The 5,898-nt window shown below is 37.4% G+C and overlaps 1 long non-coding RNA gene across 1 annotated transcript in view; it reads left to right on the top strand.

Annotated features, from left to right (window-relative positions):
* The window catches only part of LOC113457618, a 29,863-nt gene extending 25,516 nt beyond the window's left edge, over positions 1–4,347 (top strand). Inside the window, exon 5 of the long non-coding RNA XR_003378153.1 lies at positions 3,943–4,347. This is a non-coding gene — a long non-coding RNA (uncharacterized LOC113457618). The remainder of the gene's footprint in view (positions 1–3,942) is intronic.
* The last annotated feature ends 1,551 nt before the right edge of the window (positions 4,348–5,898 follow it).

Raw genomic sequence — 5,898 nt, 5'->3', positions numbered from 1 at the left:
ATATATATATATATATATATATATATATATATATATATATATTATATTATTTATATATATGCACACCTATGAGTATATTACTCATACATATGCATAAATCCTATAAGAACAATAATTTAGGAAATAAGGGAAAATAAATCTGACCATTTCTAACACACAGCAAATAATTAAAACCTCATGTTGGAAGTAAGAGAACCCAGAAATGCAACAGTGACACAAAGTCTGAAATTTCATCTAAATTTTTGTTTATTTTCCTATATGTCAATTGTATCACTTAACATCTATCATGGTGACATCAGTATTTAGTTTAAATGTTGTAAGTTTTCATAATATTAATGCAAAATTATTTTCATCTCACTTTTGTAAATTAAAATGTTGGAAAATACAGAAAAATGAATTTCTGGGATCACTAAATATTTTGGAATTAAAGTCCAAAGATTAGTGATGGCTGATATCTACTTTCTATGAACTGATGTTTTACAAGTTCAATTCAGAAGCGGTATTAATAAATCTGCTTCATAATTATGCTTCATTTAGCAATATTTCAGTGTCATTTTAATTGTATCTTTATGTCATTTTGAGTCATTTCCACAGACTTAAGTATGCATATAAAAGCTTGAAATATTCAGCAAATTATTTTTATGAAAAGATCAGCTCCAGATGTCTAACATTTTTCATGGATTAAAGCTTGTCATATCTGCATGCATAATTTTCAAGAAAAGGTACATGAAATCATTGTTTTGGGGGAAAGGGCAAAAGTAAAATGGATTTGCCAAATTTCAAAAATTCGGATGTCTTTGTCTCTTTCTGTTCACGGTGAGCAAGATTTCTGCACAGCAGTGGAAAGGACTGCAAAAAAGTCCCCTATGGTTTAGCTTTGACAGACTTGCTCCCTTCCCTGTCTGACGCATTAAAATATCAAAGCTCTTGTTTTGTTTGTAAATTAGCCTGCCATCCATTCAGAAGATTTTCTAATATAAATAGCTTTGTATTGTCACTGTTGGGTAGATGTGAATCATGTCCTTTAAGTGCTTGATATTCTCCAATAGAACGGGAAACTCTCAGCTACCAAGTTCAGGGGCTTGATTTCAGCAGTCAGCCTGTGTGACTCTTCTCACCTGAGCTTATCTTTCCTCCTGGTTTGGGAGCTATCAGTACCAGACCTTTGAATAGTCTATAAACTGCAAAGCCTGTTTCACCATTGTGTGGGCCGGTGCCTTCAATGTCAGCTCTCTGGAAGATTATCAAATGAGAGAGTTCATATGACCAAAAAGGACTAAAACCTTTTGGGACTCTCTTTTCTCCCTCTCTGTTGAATACTGCAGGTTCACTTTCTGTTAACATTCAGAAGATCGAGTTCTCTGTGTGAGATAGGGTATGTGTGAATATGTTCGGTCCATTACAGGACCGATCAAACTTATGGCTACTCTTTATTTGTGTTAGCTCTTCTTTGAGAGTTTCCTCTCAAATTGGAAGACTCTTATAATGAAATGGTGCATATTTTTAATATGCTGAATGTTCTTTATTCAAAAAATAGTAGTTTAATGCTATAGCTTAATAAAAATGAAACAATAAAAATAACTTCTCATTAGGCCTTGACACCTTGGTAAGGCTCAGAGCACCTTCTACCTTCAATCTGACCAGATAAGTAAAATCGTTGTTCAGAAATTATACTACAAACATCAATGTGTTTATGCAACTATAGTAACTTAATATACCAAGAAATATGAACAATCAAAATTCACCACTGCATGTTTAATCAAACAAACACTTAGCTGATACATCACCCATCATTCCTACTACTTTGGTAATTACGAAGAAATGCTTCTACTCAATGACTCTGAGTCTTAAGATAATATCTTTTGGTATAAAGGAGTAAACGTTCTCATTTGCCCTGTGCTGTGAGGGGTGGTTCTCAGCAACAGTGAGACTCAAAACAGCAGCAACGCGCCCCTGAAGAAGGCTGCATTTCTGGTCCTATCTCATAAAAACCTCCACTTCCTTTTATTTAGAAATTTCAAAGAGAAATTGCTTCTTGTCTACTCTGACCAATTAACATTTTGTGTCTTAATTAAGTCCTTTCCATTTGCACTTGAAGGCTGCCCATTCTAATTACAAACGTCTTTCAGGTACCTTGTCAACTGAACCCATCGCCCGTAACCCAATTAACTTGCACAAATCACAGCACGCCAAGGTCAGTGTTCTCATTTCACCCTGTCTTCAAAAGCAGCATGCAACGGCTCATACATCTTAAAGCAGAGTTCCAATGAATTCTAAGACTTTAACTTGTTCGCTATCTTTCCTGTGATCTGACTCACCTCGCCTAAACTTTCATTCTCAGAGTTAGGACTCATCATTATGAGGGGGGGGAAAGTGCCTCTCAGTTTCTTTACACAACTTTTCACCTCTCCATTAACGCAGTGGTTTGCTAATAGATGCCTAGAAAGCCGCTGCCTGCCAGGCTGGACTTAAGAGGTCTGCAGGACTTCTGCCATCCTCCGCGCCACCAACACGGCTGTCTCCTTTCCAACCACCGCCAGGACCACACTTTTAGTGTCTGCTTTCCCTGCCAGCCAGACACCTGACTTGGTGGTTTCCCATTTCGTTCTTTTGTAAAACCTCAGGCGCCTCTTTTATTGAGTCAATAGAAAATAGACACCACAGGGAAAATGTACATTTTGCTGATTTCAGATTCTTTCCTTTCTTCTAAAATCAGCAAGGGAAAGAGCTAAAGTTCCAGAGTCGGAAGGGAAGAGAGCGTACGTTTTCAATTATTCTTTTTCTTTTTCTCGCTACAGTTTGTTTTGTCTGATACAACAAAGGTCAAACAGGTGATCCTCTCTTTCTCTGTTCTTATATCCTTCCAATATCTCTGTCTCTTCAAGTTATATGGTCGCGGTGCAGTGTTTTGTATTAAGTTAAAGTTAGCTCTCAGTCTTCAGGGCTTCTATTACAAACGTGATGACAGAAATATAGTCGTAGTTTCCAGGTTCTGGCTATTACAAACAATGCTGCTACGACCTAGATGTCCTTCAATGGAAGAATGGATGAAGAAAGTGTGGAATATATACATATTAGAGTACTACTCAGCAGTAAAAAACAAGGACTTCTTGGATTTTGCATATAAATGGATGGAAATAGAAAACACTATCCTGAGTGAGGTAAGCCAGACCCAAAAAGAGGAACATGGGATGTACTCACTCATATTTGGTTTCTAGCCATAAATAAAGGACAGTGAGCTTATAATTCATGATCCTAGAGAAGCTAAATAAGAAGGTGAACCCAAAGACAAACATATAGGCATCCCCCTGAATATTAACCTTCATCGGGTGATGAAAGAAGACAGAGACAGAGACCCACATTGGAGCACCGGACTGAAATCTCAAGGTCCAAATCAGGAGAAGAAGGAGAGAGACACGAGCAAGGAACTCAGGACCGCGAGGGGTGCACCCACACACTGAGACAATGGGGATGTTCTATCGGGAACTAACCAAGGCCAGCTGGCCTGGGTCTGAAAAAGCATGGGATAAAACCGGACTTGCTGAACATAATGGACAATGAGGACTACTGAGAACTCAAGAACAATGGCAATGGGTTTTTGATCCTACTGCACGTACTGGCTTTGTGGGAGCCTAGGCAGTTTGGATGCTCACCTTACTAGACCTGGATGGAGGTGGGTGGTCCTTGGACTTCCCACAGGTCAGGGAACCCTGATTGCTCTTCGGGCTGATGAGGGAGGGGAACTTGATCGGGGGAGGGGGAGGGAAATGGGAGGCATTGGTGGGGAGGAGGCAGAAATCTTTAATAAATAAATAAATTTAAAAAAAGAAATATAGTCGTAGACCCTGTCAAATAACTTACATCTTTAATATACGGAATTAGCTACTCAAAATGTGGAAAATTCTCACAGTCTCAATTTCTCTTTCTGTTTCCCCATTGTAGGATTGGCCAGGTTCATTTATTGTGCCCTTTGATCTGCAATCTGCAAATGGAGATTCAAATACCCAAGGATGTAACTCAGTTTGAATCAAAAGACCTGAAACCAAGAGAATCACTTGGCTGTTTATAGGCAAGAGATGATGTCACAGCTCAAAGAAACAGAGAGAGTTTGACCTTTCCTTGGTCCTACTTGGTCTGTCAACAGATTGGACGGTGTCTATGTGCACTGTTGAGGGCATATATGCCCACATATAGGGCATACCTGCTTGGAAACAGATGAACTTTGAAGTTGGGATAGAAAAAGAATTTGCCGCTACAGGAAAAACATCCTGTGTAAAAACAATATTTGTTTTCACATGCCTTTATTGACTTGAGGGTTCTCTCGCCCAAACAAAACCATAGTCAAAGCCAGCCCTTGTCATTCAGAAGCTGATCTGATAATAAAAAGAGAACTTCCTGTTGGTTAATGGTATTTATATTCATGAATGATAGACCTTGATATTATTTTATAAAATCTAAAACATTGTACCAAGTAAAAACAAATAAAGTAATTCAATATTTTATTAGATCAAGTTCCTCCCACGAATCCTAAAAAATAACATCAACTCTAGAATCATGTTTAGAGGCAAAAACGTGAACTGTTACTAAACCCAAACAAAACAAAGCAAAGGCAAAAATAAACAATAAAGCAGGTCATATCTTTACTAATGTGGTTGACATGAGGAAGTATCACTGCTTTTTGATTGTCGCTTGGTCCTTCTCTATCTTGCCTTCTTCCAGATATAATGTGCGAAACCATCTAACCTTATTCTTGATTACATCTAATTTATAATAATGTCTTGCCTCTAGAACCTACCTGAAATTATCTAACTCAAATCCTAATGCCAGGATGAATGAGTCTTTGTTAACTCCTTGTAACTGGAATGTCCTGTTGTTTCATCAAGGTGTGTGTGTTCTACTTTGGTGAAATGAGCCATACACCTAATTTATTTAACTATGAGTGTGTTCCTGTTGTCAGTCACTTTGTTCAATAAGAACTTAAGTTCAAAATAGAGATGTATGCTTTGAATCTGAGCAATGCCATGTGTTAGTGATGCTGTAAAAAGAAGACTAACTTTTCCAGAAGCATAAACACATGGAGAGGAGAAAAATGAAACAAGTTATTCCAATTCTGTGTTGAGAAAGTGCCTAAGAAAGGCTTCTTATGTTGTCTATCAAGTGTTAGTAAGAAAGAACAAAGGCTAAGCTAAGATTTTAATGCATTAGTACAGATTTTAGATATGGCTACTGATCTCTCTTCCATCAGCATCTCATAGAGTCTGGATATGCCAAGTCATCACGTGGGAGTGCGCAATGGCTGCTGCATTTTAGCTGAGGATTTTCTCATCTTGTGCTGAAATCCTGCTTATCAAGTATTGCTGATTTTATTCTCCATTAGTATCACTGAAAAGAGAACAGCTTGTCTTAACGTTGGGTTCTGGCACATTGTGTCAACAGTGTATCCTGACTCATTTTCTTTCACTTAGTCAACTCTTAGAAAGTATGATTAGATTCAAGCTCTCAGTCGAATGATATTTTTCACGATTGATTCATTCCTAATACATCTGTATATTAAAATCTATTTTCACTAAACTGCTGCACCAGTTTTCTTCAACTTTGAAGAATTTCTAAGGTGTGTGTGTGTGTGTGTGTGTGTGTGTGTGTGTGTGCATATGAGCATGAAAGAGAGACAGAGACAGAAACTGAAACAAATTTGCCAATAGAAAATGATATGCAAAACTGGTCTCTTTGAAACTTACACTGGAGTAATTAGACTTCAGGTTTTCTGAAAAGTAAGAGAAATGATTATTATGATATAAAATGTTTTATTCATAGATATTGGAGTTTTTGAAGTCTTACTAATATAGGTAAGTATCCATTGGCATTCTAGTTTATCATAACATTGGTGTTTTACTTGTT

This window comes from Microtus ochrogaster, linkage group LG3, assembly GCF_000317375.1.
Source record: "Microtus ochrogaster isolate Prairie Vole_2 linkage group LG3, MicOch1.0, whole genome shotgun sequence".
NCBI lineage: Eukaryota > Metazoa > Chordata > Mammalia > Rodentia > Cricetidae > Microtus > Microtus ochrogaster.
The sequence above is the reverse complement of the archived record's forward strand: the minus strand, read 5'-3'. Positions and strand labels throughout refer to the sequence as shown.